This window comes from Mercenaria mercenaria, chromosome 2 (assembly GCF_021730395.1).
Source record: "Mercenaria mercenaria strain notata chromosome 2, MADL_Memer_1, whole genome shotgun sequence".
Taxonomy (NCBI): Eukaryota; Metazoa; Mollusca; class Bivalvia; order Venerida; family Veneridae; genus Mercenaria; species Mercenaria mercenaria.
The window spans coordinates 14,024,917-14,042,000 of record NC_069362.1 but is presented as its reverse complement, the minus strand read 5'-3'; the positions used below and the strand labels follow the sequence as shown (position 1 = coordinate 14,042,000).

Genomic DNA, 17,084 nt, shown 5'->3' with positions numbered 1-17,084 from the left:
GGAGCTGTTTGTATATATGAATCCCAAAATTGGCTGTCGGAGTTAAATGTACATTTTGTAGAACAAGAGATGTGAAGTCAATGAAAACTAGGGTTTTAAACAGAAAAACCAATTTACAACAATATTTGTGTCTAAATGGCTTTTAAATGACTACAAAAAGTAACTGAAAAAGAAATACTACCAGCTGGGAATGGAAATCGAATTTCCTTAAATTTCTTATATTCAAAAGGAACCATAGACCTGATTAGACCACATTCTAGACCTCTCATGGTCAAACTTTAAATAGGCAAAAAAGTAAACTGCCATGTTTATAACATGGATGTGTGTAAAATACATGTATCAAGTTTTATTCATTTGTGGTAAAAAGCAGAGAAAAAAGCAGAGAAAACAGAAACTACAAATGTGTCCATAGGACATGAATGCCAAATGTAAAGAGTCACAAAAGTGTGTCAACTGTGAAGTCATTAATAGTTGTTTGGGATAGATTTTCAAGGATGTCTGTTGTTTTGATGGTCCATAAAATCAAATCCCAATAAACAAGTAACTGGTACTATTAATTTTATCTTCAAAATTTGATATCCATACATTCATACAGAATGACTATTTTGGGCAAAATCACGACATTTTAAATGATTTCACATTATTTCGAACTCTCACTGTGTACACAAAGTTTTTGGTCGGTCCTAGCTTATCATTACAGTTATACCCCAACAGCTTATCATTACAGTTATAGCCCAACAGTAGACTAATATAGAACTTACTTTTTTCCTGTTTGCCCCATCCAGTCTTGCCTCATCTCTTGAGCCCATACTTCTGTTGAATCTTACAATAACTCTGAATTTTGTTTTGACAAAATTATTTCCCCTTTCACTCTGGGAATTTCCCAGAATTGACATTCTTCAGTATTTCTGAAACCTAATCAGTAATTAGACTGAAACTTTATACAAACATTTAAGATCATAATGTTAGTCTACACAAAGTTCCCCAACTCTGCGTTATATTTTGACAATATTATTCCACTTTTTAACTTGGAAAATGTGGCAGAATCTATGTTTTTATGCTCCCTTTAGAAGAGGAGCATAATATATTTTGTTTCGCTCATTGTTAGGCAGTCTGTAAACCATTTAGTTTTCAATCCATTACTGTGGAATGTTAAATCTCTAATTCATAGGATAATTGCCTGTGGTCAGTAGGTGACCTTATCATTTTGGGGATCAGTATGTCAAAGCACAAGGTCACAATGACTGAGACTGAAAATGATTTCCATTCAGTAAGTAAAGAAGCTTTAGCTTTTAGTCATCAAAGTTTACAGGATAATTGCCGGTGGACTGACGACTCCTACTGCTCTGGGTAATTAGAACAATCTTGGTAGAGAGCTACACAAGGACCATTTGTGTTAAATTATTGAAGTTGGGCCAGCAGTTTCACACAAGTAGATATTAAAGTTTCGACTACATACATACAGAATTTGAACAATCTTGGTAGAGGGTCACAGGAGGCCAATTTATTTGAAATTATTTCAAAATCAGACTAGCAGTTTAGGTGATGTCGGTTGAAGATTTTTCATGCTGGCTGCCCCTATGAGCAACCAAAAGGAACTGTTAGAACAACTTTGGATGCTAGAACACCCAAGGAACATCCAGACCAAGTTTAATCAACTTCCAACACACATTTTCTGAGGAGATGTCATTTGAAGAAAAGCGTAGATGGCCGGACATATGATGGTGAGTGAACACAATAGCTCACCGAGCTGAAAACACATGCAGTCAGTTTTTTTCATCTCTTTAGTGATGAAAAAAGACCAAGGCAGTATCACTACTGTAAAATCATTTAATTTCGTTGGCATGAAATTTCGTGGTTTCGGTCAGAATGGCAAATTCGTGGGGATATGAATTCGTGACTTTCAACTTTTGAACATAAAATGAATGGGAGTTCCACTTGTTCGTTGGGATTAAATTTCGTGGATTGACTCAACCACGAAATCCATGAAAATTAATCCCCCACGAATATTAATGATTTCACAGTATTTGTTTCAGTTTATCTGTTCATTTCTTTACTTGTGGACAAAAAACCCAAGCATAGTCTGTCTATTCATTTCTTTACTGGTGGAAAAAGACCCAGGCTTAGTCTACTTTTTATTGGTGAAAAAAATGCCCAGGTGTAGTCCTCATTTCTTTACTTGTGGAAAGAAGACCCATAGAGTCTGTCTATTCATTTCTTTAGAGGTGGAAAAAAAAAAGACCCAGGCATAATCTGTCAGTTCATGTCTTTGCTGGTGAAACAAATACCTAGATATTATCTGTCAATTCATTTCTTTACTGGCGGAAAAAAGACCCTGGCATTGTCTGCCTGTTCATTTTTCTACTGGTGAAAAAATACCTAGTCTATTCGTTCCTTTACTGGTGTTTAAAAGACCCATGTAGTCTATCTATTCATTTATTTACAGATAGGAAAAAGACCCAGGCATTATCTGTCAATTAATTTCATTACTAGTGGAAAAATACCTAGGCACAGTACTTGTGGAAGAAAGACTTAATTTTGGTCTTTCTATTCATGTCTTTATCCGTTTGGTGGAAAAAAGACCGAGACTTCTAGTGGAAATTAGAATGTGTCTGTTTGACACAGGGTGTGCCCCCCACTGGTACATTTGTCACAAATAAGGGGCAATAATTCAAATGTTTGCAGTTTTAACCTTTAGCCTGCTGCCGGCATGTGATTCTGCCTTAGCGACCAGTGCAGACCAAGATCAGCCTGCACATCAGTGCAGTGTGATCTTGGTCTGCACTGTTCGCTATTCAGTCAGTAAATTTTCAGTGAACACCCCTTTGAATAATAAGTGGTACTGTCCAAACTGAATGATGGACCAGTCCATTTTAAAAATTTAGCAGGGTAAATATTAAGGGGGTATAGCCTCAACAAACATTTTATGAAAAGGTTTCATTATTCTAGGCCATATACTTTTTGAACTATGAGCTTCACAAACAAAAAATCCACTACTGTGAAATCATTAATATTCGTGGGGGATTAATTTTCGTGGTTGAGTCCATCCACGAAATTTAATCCCAACAAACAAGTAAAATTCCTATTCATTTTATGTTCAAAAGTTGAAATCCTCGAATTCATATCCCCATGAAATTGCCGTTTTGACCAAAACCACAAAATTTCATGACCACGAAATTAAATGATTTCACAGTATTTTGGCTATTTCAAGGGCCATAACTCTGTAATAAGCACTAGGATTCTCGAGTAGAATGCCAAGTGTGCAAGGTCACATGATAAAGACTCCAGCAAGGTTTTATGAATTTACATAAAAAACTTTAAGCTAGGCACATAATTAGGTGAAAATGTGCATGTTTTTATTATTTCAGGGGCCATAACTTCAAAAATAGGGTGTGGAGCCAGCCAAAAAATAAGAGGTGTGCAAGTTAATATCATGATAGACTTGTGCAAGTTTTCATCCATTTATATCATATACTTCTTAAGCTAGGTGTGTCACAAGGTGAAAATGTGCATTTTTACTATTTCAGGGGCCATAACTCTGAAAATAGGGGGTGGAGGCAGACAAAAATAGGAGCTACACAAGTTCATATCATGATAAAGATTCATGCAAGGTTGAATCAATTTATATGTAATACCTTTTGAGTTAGGTGTGTCACAAGGTGAAAATGTGTATTTCTGACTATTTCAGGGGCCATAACTCTGAAAACAGAGGGCCGACCCAAATGAAAAATAGGAGGTGTGCAAGTTCATATCAGGATAAAGACTTATGCAAGGTTTAATCAATTTATATTAAATACTTTTTGAGCTAGGCGCATCACAAGGTGAAAATGAACATTTTTGACTATTATAGGGAGAGGACCCAGATGAAAAATAGGAGGTGCTCAAGTTATCATGATAAAGACTCGTGCAAGGTTTCATCAATTTATATCAAATACTTTTTAGCTAGGCCAGTCATGACATTCGGATGGACGGACGCACGGACAAGACCAAATCTATATGCCCCCACCACTCATGGGGGGGGGGGGGGGGGGGGGGGGGAGCACAAAAAGACCCAGGCATAGTCTGTCTGGCAAAATATGTCAATTCATTTCTTTACTGGGAGAAAAAGGCATGGTCTGTCAATTCATTTCTTTACTCAGTCTGGGAGAAAAAAGACTCTGGCATAGTCTGTCTTATTCACTTCTTTATTGGAGTGAAAAAAAAGACTTGGGGAATAATTTATTGATCTTTTCACTACTTTACTGGTACAAAATGACCTAAACAAAGGCTGTCCATTTTTTACTGGTGTAAAATCATCGAGGCAACATCTATTTCTTTACTGGTGGAAAAAGATTTAAGCAAAGTTCGACTCTTCATGAAGTCTTCACTGAGGAAAAAGACATAGACTTGTGAAAAAAACTCTACTGGTGGCAAAAGACCTACTCAAAGTAAAAAGAGGCAAGGCTTTGATGCTCGGCTAGGAGGTCCTGCGTTTGAACCAATTGGGGTCACTGATGCCTGGCTCCTTATATAACAATCTGACTGATTTTCCTAAGAAGCTAACTGAAGAGTTTTGATTCAAGCTTAGATAAATTGGTATAAACTACACTATATTGCTAGAACCCTCCGAAAAACAAATGTACTTGCCTCTAAACACAGGAAACAGAAATTATGAATGCTGTGAATCAAAATTTTACACACAGGTCAGATAGGCTGTGCAAACTAAGTAACAGATTTAGTTTCTTGAAAAACAGTGCCAGTAATGACTGAATAGTCTAATAAAAACTGGCTTTATGGGAAAAACAAACGAGCACAACTTAATAATTTCTTATTTACTGCTGATCCACCAGATCCATAACCGGGTCTTTCGTGAATTTTAGCTATATTTTGCAAGATACATTATTCTGTAACACATTTTAAAAAAATTATCAACGTCTGTTTTGTTGCCAAATCAGTATTATTCCCTATGAAAGATTCAGGTCTATATAAATTTAAGTTTGTTTTTTAATGTACAAAATCGGCAGGAAAAAGTTGATTTCATGATCTTTTACATTGCAAAAATAACCTATCAGATTTTTTTAAGATAAATTCGAAACTAACCAAGATATTTTCTAAATGTTTTATGTCCATATTTTCATTGGAGTTCTTTAGAATAATGTACAATATAAACAGTATTTCCTTGTATTTAAAGAGAAATCGAGGTAAAATAGTAATAGTTAACATTTAGTGAAAAAACAGAACAATGCATATGGATGCCTCTTTGCAACAAAGCAATATAGATCCAAAGTACATAAAGTAGTCTCGAGGCACTGAAGACTATATACACTCAGCCACTTCATTTCATTAACAGTTAACATGGAGTTAAGTTTTCAAGATATTGTATTAGGGGCTTCTCATTCATAGGTAAAATTCACCCAATGAAAACTGAAGTTCAGTTTTATATTACTGAAAGCATAGAGTTATTAATAAGATATCTGCAGTGTATCTATCTTAGTTTGTTCTTTTCTAAGTTCTGTGACTCTTGAGTATTACCAGTGTTAAACAACAAAATATCAAAGTTGAAACCCAATATCAGTTGCAATTTGCAAACACAACAGTTTTCAATTATTCAATCAGGGTTTATTATGCAATCTTTTTGTGTCTCAAAGATAAAGAGCACTGACATTTGCTAATATAACATTTATTTAATCTTTTGCTCATTTTCAAGACTCGAAAGTATTCCAACAAATGAGCCGCTCCACAAGAAAAACAACATAGTGGGTTTGCGACCAGAATGGATCCAGACCAGACTGCGCATCCGCACAGTCTGGTCAGGATCCATGCTGTTCGCTTTTAAAGCCTACTGCAATTAGAGAAACTGTTCGCGAACAACATGGATCCTGACCAGACTGCTCGGATGCACAGGCTGGTCTGGATTCTTACTGGTCGCAATTCCACTATGTTGGTTTTCTCATGGCACGGCTCAAATACATTTTAAAGCATTTTTCAACTTCTTTGACTCCATATTTCATTCAAATTTTGCTTTGAAGTGGCATTATGCACATCTTACTGCAAAAAGTGTGTTTTTGGTGAATGTTTTGTAAAAGCAATTTTCAGTTCCTTTGCATTTAAATGTGTTAAATTAACGATAATGCTCCATAAGTATTTGAAGCTGATGCTTTAGAAATAAAGAAATCGTACTAATAAAATAATACCGGTAGTTCTTTTCTTCAATCTTCTACACAGTGATCTCCCTTACCTATAGGTAGAGATTTCTGAAGTTGAAGGGAAGCAATGCCTGCATGCAGTTTGACTTTTCTTAAAAAGACTGCCCCAGTCAAAATTAGAAAAAGCATATTTGGAAAGTTATTATTTCGCACTGGTAATAGAAGAGTTTGGTATATTTGGTTAAAAGCTATAATTTCCTCCACCCTTTTTACACACATCTATTTCAGCTGGATTCTACTTGAAAAATGCACATAATTCCAAATTAATATCGAAATTATTATGTTAAAAGAGACAATTTATCTTTTTGATGAAACTTTGAAAAATGAAAATAATTTCTGATGTCTACTGATGTCAGTGGAGAAACAGGTTCCAAAAGATTCAATCACCTTTGAAAAACAGTCCATAGTGGCTATATTACCATAATTATCGTCAATCCAAAAAATACATTTATTGTTGGATTCAGTTATTATTTTCCTTAGTAACACTTAAGAAATAATAAATATGTGCCTATATTTTATCAGTTAATAAAATATGGGCAGGAGTTCGGATGCGTAATAATTAAATCACGAGTGCGTAGCACGAGTGATTTAATATTCGCATCCGAACGACTGCCCATATTTTATTAACTGATAAAATTATTGGAACATATTTATTATTTTGATTCTAACCATGCAAATTCTTCGCATTTAACAGCACTACATTTTAGCTCGATATGTCATTCGGCTGGCCATATGCTATTATAAAAACCTCCCCACGAATGGAACGCATTGCATAAAACGGAATTTTCCGATATTCAGCAAATTTTAATTAAAGTATTAAGTCGTTACTTCTGTGAAAATGTTATTTTCAATAACATCTAAGGTCGGATATAGAAATCAGAAGTAAATACTTCATTCAAAGTTTATATTATGCAGTTTCTAAAAATAGTGCACGTCACCAACATGATGGCACTGAAACATACACGCCAGAAAATTGCGGCGGCATATAAACACGTAAACACTTGAGTCTGGAAGATTGGAACATGAATTATAATTTATTTACTGTCAAAGTAGAATCTAGTTGACATTTGTGGTGCCTACAATGCAGAAATTGTAAACTACACACACGACCAGACAGATGCCGCTGGTGTTGAAGTTGAAACTTACCGGGCTGAAACATTTTCTTACGGTAAAAATATAAACAAATAAATTCATCAGTTAGAAATTGTTTGTTTCAGAAAAATTGATGTACTTTTTATTACTACTACATAGCACTGAAAAAGTCGAATATTTAGTCGGCATATAACAGAAGCAGAGTAGAATCTCACAGTCATGTTACAATCGTAGGGTGGAATGGAAGAGCTATATTTTATCGTAGATTCATGTATAGGCGATTTCACTATATGTTTATATAGCAACTGCTGCGGATCGTGTTAGAATGTGTATTCAATTGCAGTTCATGTCTCATGTCTTGGAAAATTTTCTAGTAAAGTGATACATGCATAAGAACCATTGCTGAGAAATAACGCATGGCAAAGGGAAGCAAAGTGTGTGAATAAACTAAATGTAATCTAGCAATGCACAAGCAAAATCATTATTAGCATATTGAGTGTACTCATTATGACTATTATAGCTTGACACAAAATACTTTTCACTGACACTTGGAAAAATGTCTTATGAGCGAAGTTGAAGTTTGAAATTTAATAACCATTAACAGTCAACTATGTGGTCAAGAAATCGAGCTTTCTTTGAAAAATTACTCAATAGTAATATTTTGAAACCGTAGATGTTTAAAATTAGTTCAGGCACTAATCAAGTTTCACTAAGAATTTTCAACAGTTCTTGTTTCTCTTTTTCCAATGTGTGAATTCTGTTTTTGTTCCGTTCCAACCTGTTTTCAAGTGTCTGTAGGACTGGTCCATTCATAACGTCTATCACATGACACAGAGACTTTGTATACACGGATGCATTGTGGACCTTTGTAATAAGGTCAAGGTCTTTGTTCTCTGCAGCCCTGAAACATTAAAAACAAATGTTTCTTACAAATTATTTGACATGGATACTGTGTATATTCACTTAGGAACATTTATAGATACCTAACACACACTCTTACAACACCATTAACTAATTCACTTCTACTTAATCATGTGACATGAAACAGGAAGACACAAAACCAGTTGCCCAACACAGGCTATCAACTGCACTTCCTCAAAATATGGGAAGAAACAGTAGGATTTTTGTCTCGAAAATCAAGAGCTTTTAGCCAAAATAAGAAATTTGCCAATTTTAGGATAAATAATTGGGTATTTTACCTGTTATTTGGGATTGAAACAGTATTAACTAAAACATGTTTTATTAAATACAGTGAAACTTGAGCCAAAGATTACATGTGAAAGGAGACCACCTGTGTCGTAAGACCAGTCACCACTAACTGAAATTCTGATAAAGCCTTTGTATTGTACTGTAATCTGAAAGTAGTCTCAAGCTGCAAGCTAACAAAGATTACATAATCATACAAGTTGACTTAAGGTATTGGACCCCTAATAGTAATGTTTAAACAAGAGGGCCATGGTGGCCCTATATCGCTCACCTGTTATCATTGCACTCGAGGACAAGAAGGTTCTCAGAAAAAATATTTAAGTCCAAAGGACAGTAACAACAAAGGGAAGAAATTTAACCAAAAAGAAAAAAAATTCTTACAAGGTACAGATATGTCAAAATACACCTAAAAATTGGAGGTACCATCCATGTTGTACCACAGAAAAGTGGTCTCAGTTTTTCCCTACGGCCAATAACAAAAAAGATACTAAAAATAAGCTATTTATAGTAACGTAAAAGGGAAGTAATTGAAATTTTTTTTTATTGTAAGTGAACAAAAGAAGGAACTGCCAAATAAATCTGTTGACATAAATGAAATTTCAGATCAGTATCTTCATTAGTTACGGAGATGTACCCATTTTAATTTGAAATAAAGGGAGGTAATTTGACATAAAATCAGTCCATAGTTATCTACCCTGATTGGTTCAGTCCAACTAATGACAATAATGAAATTTCAAATAAGTCCTCTAAGTACTTACTGATATAAATCCATTTTGATTACAATCAGGGGAGGTAATCAGATATAAAATAACTCTGAACCTATGCTTGGATCTGATTTGTCATGGAATCCAAGAATTATTGTTGTTGAAGTTATTTTGGAAGTTTGTATCAAATATAACCATAAATGAAGTCTCTATATGGCTGCAAAAGCCAAAATAGCCAAAATAACTTTGGAACCCATTAAGGGATCTGGCCGGTTCAACTAAGGAATCAAGATCTTATGGTGACACAAGTTTTGTGCAAGTTTGATTAAATTCAAATCATAAATGAAGCTGCTATTGTGCAGACAAGGTCAAAATAGCTCATTCTGGCCCTTTCAGGGGCCATAACTCTGGAACCCATAATGGAATCTCGCCAGTTCAAGAAAGGAACCAAGATCTTATGGTGATACAAGTTGTGTGCAAGTTTGGTTAAAATCAAATCATAAATGGAGCTGCTACTGTGCAGACAAGGTCAAAATAGCTAATTCTGGCCCTTTCAGGGGCCATAACTCTGGAACCCATAATGGAATCTCGCCAGTTCAAGAAAGGAACCAAGATCTTATGGTGATACAAGTTGTGTGCCAGTTTGGTAAAAATCAAATCATAAATAAAGCTGCTATTGTGCAGACAAGGTCAAAATAGCTAATTCTGGCCCTTTCAGGGGCCATAACTCTGGAACCCATAATGAAATCTGACCAGTTCAAGAAAGCAACCAAGATCTGATGGTGATACAAGTTGTGTGCCAGTTTGGTAAAAATCAAATCATAAATAAAGCTGCTATTGTGCAGACAAGGTCAAAATAGCTAATTTTGGCCCTTTCAGGGGCCATAACTCTGGAACCTATAATGGGATCTGGCCAGTTCAAGAAAGGAACCGAGATCTTTTGGTGATACAAGTTGTGTGCAAGTTTGGTTAAAAAAAAATCATAAATGAAAGCACTATCTTGCAGACAATAAATTGTTGACACACGGACGGACTGACGACGGACGAAGGGTGATCACAAAGCTCACCTTGTCACTATGTGACAGGTGAGCTAAAAATGGCATTTGCTTGGTATATTCTTAAAGTTGACCATGTTTCGCACTGTGTTGCAAATTTTAAACAACTTTTACCGTGCCATTTTTTGTAAATTTTGTATAATTTATGGTATTTCCTCAGGCTCAAGTGGAGACAAATCTCAATGTGATGGCCACTATCTAAAACGTTTGTAGAGAATTCATTACAGCATTAATTTTTATAAAAGAACCATCAAACTACTGTTAAACAATTATAAAACACAAAATAAAACTGTAAATATTTTTTTTTCTAGGGTGCCTCATGTAAACAGATTTAATGTGACAGAATTCTAACTCCAACATTGAAAAATTAAGGTCGAATCCTGTGGGTCTGTTTTGAGTTTTGCTCACTTCATTCAAAAATAACATTGGGGCATAATACCTGAATTTCTTCCACAATATGTAATCTAAAGAATGAAGGCAAAATAGAGAACTTTTATCACATGTAACTCTGTATTTTTAAAGATTTCTAACTCTATCCCTCCTGATTCAGAGGTAATTTCACTTTTAACAGCAAGAAATCGCTTATAAAATGAATTTTTTCCACTTTTGTACAATACATCCATAATAAGTCTTGAAAGAAGTAAAAACTTATTAGAAAAAAGGAAAATAATGAAAAAAACATTTTGGTCCCAGTGGGGCTTGAACCTACGCCCCTCTGAAAATTGCAGTCGAAATAGGTTTATGGTAGGAATTTAATACTCTTCAAAAAGGAGGTACCCTATTACGGGTCCAATACCTTAAAGGCAATAACTCTAGTAAAACTCATTGGATTTCCGAAAAAAGTTACAAGGTAGAAACTATGACATAATACAAACATTTCTATCAAATATTATCTAAACTTCAGCTTAAATAATCTAAAATTTATTTTCTTAGACTGTGGAACATTTTCTGATGTCATACAATATAAATTTATATAATTCAAAATTACTTCACGGTCAGATACTATATTCCTGCAATAATTCAGTTTTAATCAGGGAATACATATCTATCAATGGATTGAAGACTATCTGCTATATTTACAATGGCATTTATTAACACTCATCCTTTAAATTTAGTTTTTAATAGCTTTTTTGTAATTTAAAATTTCAGGACCAGTGTCTAGGCTACGAGTAACTAACATATTGTGTATGAATAAAACTGAATAAATTGTTTTATTTTTGAGTTTTGACAAACTGATGTCTTGTTCTTCGGATTTTTTTCAAAAATATTTGGGGCGAGCGAGCGAAAAAAAAAAAAAAATTTTTTTTTTTCAAATCATCATTTTTTGAAGCGAGAGGAGAGCGAGTAAATAATCACTTGTGTCATATTTAACACCAGATCAAGTGTGTTTCTGTTCATAAGCCGGACAAACAAATATGTGTGAAGTAACATGCAGACAGCATTGTCTTTGCCAAGTTTGGAGCAATGAATTTTTAATGTTTGATACATACAATAAAAAGTAAGAAATATATCAGCGCTATTATTATTCTGAAATATCACTTAACAATTTTCTCTGCTCGTGACATAAGACCTCTTAACCCTTAAAGTGCTGGATAACATGTATCTATTACAAATGCAGATCACGCAGTACTCAGCTGAACCTGCTAATCTGAGGTGGTACTATTCGGTGCTAAGTGATTAAGTCAGCAGGCTGGGTTTTACTGTCAAATCAAATGAAAATCCAGCACTTTGAAGGTTTAACTATACAAAGTATACAAAACAAAATTAATGTTGACACTTTTGAGTGACATATAAGCAAATGTCTAGAATTCCTGATGTATTATCATGTATCATCTTTAATATCACTCGAACCAAATAAAGAATATGTTAAAACAATCAACAAAAACCAAAACCCGCGTTTGAGAAACAGTAAACATGCCCCCGGCGGGTTTTAAGTGTAATGATTCATCTTACAGTATAGTGCAGCATCCCTAAACAACTCTGTAAAACTGCAGCTTGGGGAAATCTCAACAGCTGTTGCTGGAAATACTTGCAGACATAGGGGGCTGCCATTTTGTTATGCCCAATTTTTTAAAGCAAATGAATATTACAAAAATTTAATCGAATAAACTGATACTACCGAGGCCTTCTGTGTGGTAGGGAGACTACGTAGTCGAATCGGTGGCTGTGTCAGAGAACATGTTCCGATGTTCTGATAAGTTACAAGCAAGGTACGTTTAAACTTCGGAATTTCCTCCTTTTTTTTCCGTTCCTACTGATTTCGAGCCAGCACAAAAAATATGCCAGATGCGGGCGGTAAAAAAATTAAAGTATTTTTTTTTCATTTCCCGTCAAATTGGTGCAGGAAATCTGACAAACAGGTAATCAGTTTCGTGTGGCCTTATATGGAATGGTACCAGGGCTCCGGAAATTTTGATAACTCAATCGGTCCGAAACGAAAATCCTGACATCGGCGCTACCCCACCCACCGCATTCCCAATATTACATATTTTGTAAAACGTGATAGGGTAAAGAAATAAGCATGTCATGCATTAAAACTGTGTTACCAGTCACCGCGCGTTACCATACAATGAAGACAGTTATTCAGTGTTATGTGTGATTGTTACTTTGTTTAAATTTCGATGTTTTTCCGAGATAATACCAGGCATTGACACCGTGTGCGTAACTAGTCTAAAAGCCAACGCACGTGACTTCAATACCGTATACACGGCAGATACTTTGTGATGTTTCCTCATTCTTTGACGGAATTCTAATAAAATACAATGCGTCAAAGTGAGTTACACAACACATATTTTCAGCTAAACAGCCTCAGTATTTAAAGAATACTCTGCCGCGGACCGAATGTGTACGTTATTTGAACGCTGAGATCGAATTTCCCGCATGTATAGTACCAAAACGTCATGCGGGTTGGCCACGGATATATCATTTCACTTACGTTGTACTTCAATAAGCAACTACATTTTATAAAGTTATATGTTCTCTTCTGATGTAAACAAAATTTCATTTTGAAACGTTTTTTAAAAGACCGATTTGATAAACTGTGCCACTCCGGTTTTCTTTATCATTCGTGGTTGCCCGTCCATTTTTTTCTTTTTTGTACAGTCAGGTTGCAAAGACGATTTTCTGCATTTGTTTCAACTGGAGCCCCAACAAATGAATCATGTAATTTTTTCAAATCAAGTAATTATAAAAATTATTTTTATCGGTTTTCCGTGTGATGTCTCATTAAATCAAAGACCTATAATGTACAATTATAACTCTTTGATTAAATGCAGCGACCATTTGTTTGTTACCGTGATCAAACATAGCCTTTTGAAATAAACCATCCGTCGGAGTCAGAAACGTTAGGAAACCAGTCAAAAATGTTTAATACACCGCAGTCGGCTGTCTGCAAACATTGAAGGATGTGCCGCGCGAGCACAGATTGCGTCACGCGCTAATTACGGACCGATTATCAAAGTGACAATCAGACCGATTGACACGTTTATTGATTATCTGAAGGTGCGAACAACAATTTCCTACTTGGCAGGTGAACGTGTATTGAGATATAAGACCGAAATTTATACTTTTCTCCATTTTTACGGGACCGATTTTTTTCGTTTTTTCACTTCGCGAATCGGTCTGAAAAGTCAAAAATCGGTCCAAAACCGACAAACCGGCAAATTTCCGAAGCCCTGAATGGTACAATTACCTTATTCTACATGTTTTTGTATTAAACAGATACCTCTGATAAGCCTCTTCTTCTTCCATAGTAAGAATGTCTGGAAGTGTCACCAAGGACTGTATACAAGCTGAACCTATCTTCTTGCTTGGCACAATGTGCATCGGAACTTCAATACGGGTATAATCTGAACCATTGTCTGATGCCTGGAAACATGTCACTTGTATCCTGAAAATTAGATTTTCCAGACAAGGGATTTGAGATAGTTTTCTTTTTAGGTTAAAATGCACAACAATAGTAACTGTTAAAGGTAAAGGTAAATTTCATTTACTGTCACTTTGTGAAACAATGAACATAAGCTCTGTAGAGCTTTTGAGCGACCCTATTTTAAGAACAGTTAAAACCAATTACACCTTACCCTCAGCAATTTGCTGGTACCCATTTACAGCTGGGTCGACCGAGGCAATCGTGATAAAGTGCCTTGCCCAAGGACGCAATGGGAGTAGCTAGGAATCGAACCCGGGGCCTTCACCTCCGTAGGAAAGCGTCTTAGCCCTCTCGACCAATGCGTCCACTAGTTCTGCATGTTTGATTAATGGAAGTGTCTAGCCGTCCGGTCACTGGACACCTAGCCTGCGTTTAGCCATCCAGTTACCGGAACGCCTAGCAAATCCTCGGGATTTTCTACCCGTTGCGTAACTGATTTTTTAATGAATAATAATGATTTTATATACATGTAGTTTCACTGTTATATATAAAATATATATTATAAAAATCTGTTGATTTTTAATTTTTAGAAAATGATAAAACATTGAACGCTGAATGTCCATGGGGTTTTTTTGTAAAAGTGATGTTTTTCTAATTGGGGTTTTAAACCCTTTAAATTCTTAGAACACAAATTCATAAATAATTTTTTTTGATGAATGGAAAGCTTTAGAATTTTTTTAACATCTCACTCCCGCTACTGAAGCTAAATGTCATTCAAAAAACAGTCATTCTTTAAAAAAAATTTGAATACTAAAATATGAAAATTGTAAGTATTTCAGAACTGTTTTAACTTTGAAATCCAGTGAAAAAGTTGTTAAAATTTAAAAATTCCGATCCATAAAAACATTGTTCTGTCCGCAACCAGATAAACAGATTTAAGAGTGATGTCACGGCGATCTCACCAATTTTGATTTCAGCAAACTTTCGTTTTATCAGCTAATAATGCAGTGATTTATTCCAGATGATTAAAAACTCAATCTTTAGTATGTATTCACACAAATTTTGTTTGCAAAATTAAGCATCGATATCTGTATAAAATAACGGCTGTCATTACTTATTCATTAGGAAATCTATTACCAGACAGCTAGAAAATCCCCTGAGGTTTTTCTAGCCGTCCGGTAACTGGACGGCTAGAAAGCATGCTGGGCGTCCAGTTACCAGATGGCTAGACACTTCCTTGATTAATAGGAAGTGATGGTGTAACATCATTTATCCAGAAAACCTAAAAAATTGCCCGGTAGCTGTTATAATTATTGGTAACATAAATGTTCCAAATGACAACGGAAACGTTTATATATCTCACCAGACTGATCAGAATCTTTGTAATATTTTGTAATTCCTTCCTGCTGAAAAAGAGTTCCAGAAAAAACTAACTATTCGCTTTAATCAGTTAGTAAATAACCAATTCACTGCAGTTACTTTTTGACATTACCTGTTTTGCTTAGTATTTTTGTCTTCATTGAATACTGAAAAAATCAACCAACAAAGCCTGGACCCCATCATTTGGTACATTGCCTGTGTGCGTACATCAACATGTGATGGCCAAACTGTTATGTTTTGGATGTGATGGTACCAACCTAGAACTCTCATGGGTCGATCAAGCTAAACTGCCAGCCTCTCAGCTTCTGTAGAAGCTGCAGAAAGTTGCTCTGGGGAGATTTCTACTCTGTCGGACTGTTTATCGACCTCCTCAGCATGATAACTGCGGAAATTCTGGGACGTTCTCTTCATCAATTTCTCCAAAAGTAAACCATATTTTCCTCTCTTTCAGTTGACAGTGAAATGTGTCAACACACTAGATAGCTTCTGATTCAATGTATACACTTTTGATGGCCATATGTGGTTAAACAAGTCAGTTAACTGAAACTAAAATATGTGTCAAAGTTCTCCAATTCGGCATGGGCGCTGACATATTTAATCAAGATCAGTTACGCGCTTGCTAAATGTAACTGATTGTATAGAAAAGAATTGACATGGGGCAGAAAAATATTCCAAAGAAGTATAAAATACATATATTTATTTTATAACTCTTTAAATTATTCATAACATTTTTGACTTCCCTTAAAGATATATATAGGGTCTAGATAAGAAGAACTAATACAAGCATGTTTTATACAAGGACAGGGCCACGTTCCAGGAACTGAGCGAAACCCTAGAGCAATGTAAATATGGATGTGTAAATAACTGGTAATTCTTCTCTCTGTGATGTGCAGGGAGAGGACTCTAGATGAGCAGTTTTTAAATCCTACCAGGACTGAACTGTTTTGATATCTGTCTTCTGGCCTGTTTCTTTCGGGCCCTTAAGAGTGTTTCTCTTGTTTGCTCTGTCTTCTAAAAAGACATTGAGTACATACGTTTTTGGTTCTAAAGGTTTGTTTTTTATATATTTAATACACGAGCATTTTTGTGTTTTACATGCCATGCCTTTTTGTTTCCTTTAGTGTGTTAGAGATTCACCTGGAGGGGATCACTTTTATTTACACTGTCCCGTGTCTTTGGAACATGGTACATGGGGGTAAGAGTGAGGTTGGGTGCGCACCATAAACCGGTTTAAGCTCCCCAGTTGTGTTTTTGCCACTGACCATTCCAAGGCAGTGCTCCACTGTGTTCCTTTGTTTGTTCATTTTGTCCTAATGTGTTGGCTTTGTGTGTGTGCGCGTGTATGTGTGTGTATGTGTGTGGTGTACACATCTGCGTGCTGTGGGTTTCGTTTTGGGGAGGCTGCATTTTTGGTACGTGGCATTCCCTGTTTGATATTTGTCTTTGTTTTTTATGATACCATTCATGGGCATTGTCTCTCTATTTTCGTTTACTGCTTAACTTCCCTTTTCGGGTATTATTAGCAAATGAGCAGTCAGTGCAAGGGAAAGATTTTTTTTACAAAAGTATTGACAGTGAGATGTCAAAGAGAGAA

At 35.5% G+C, this 17,084-nt stretch overlaps 1 pseudogene; it reads right to left on the bottom strand.

The window, feature by feature from the left end:
- Positions 1-7,374: 7,374 nt before the first annotated feature.
- LOC123563249 (lys-63-specific deubiquitinase BRCC36-like) lies at positions 7,375-16,007 on the bottom strand (annotated as a pseudogene).
- Positions 16,008-17,084: the final 1,077 nt, after the last annotated feature.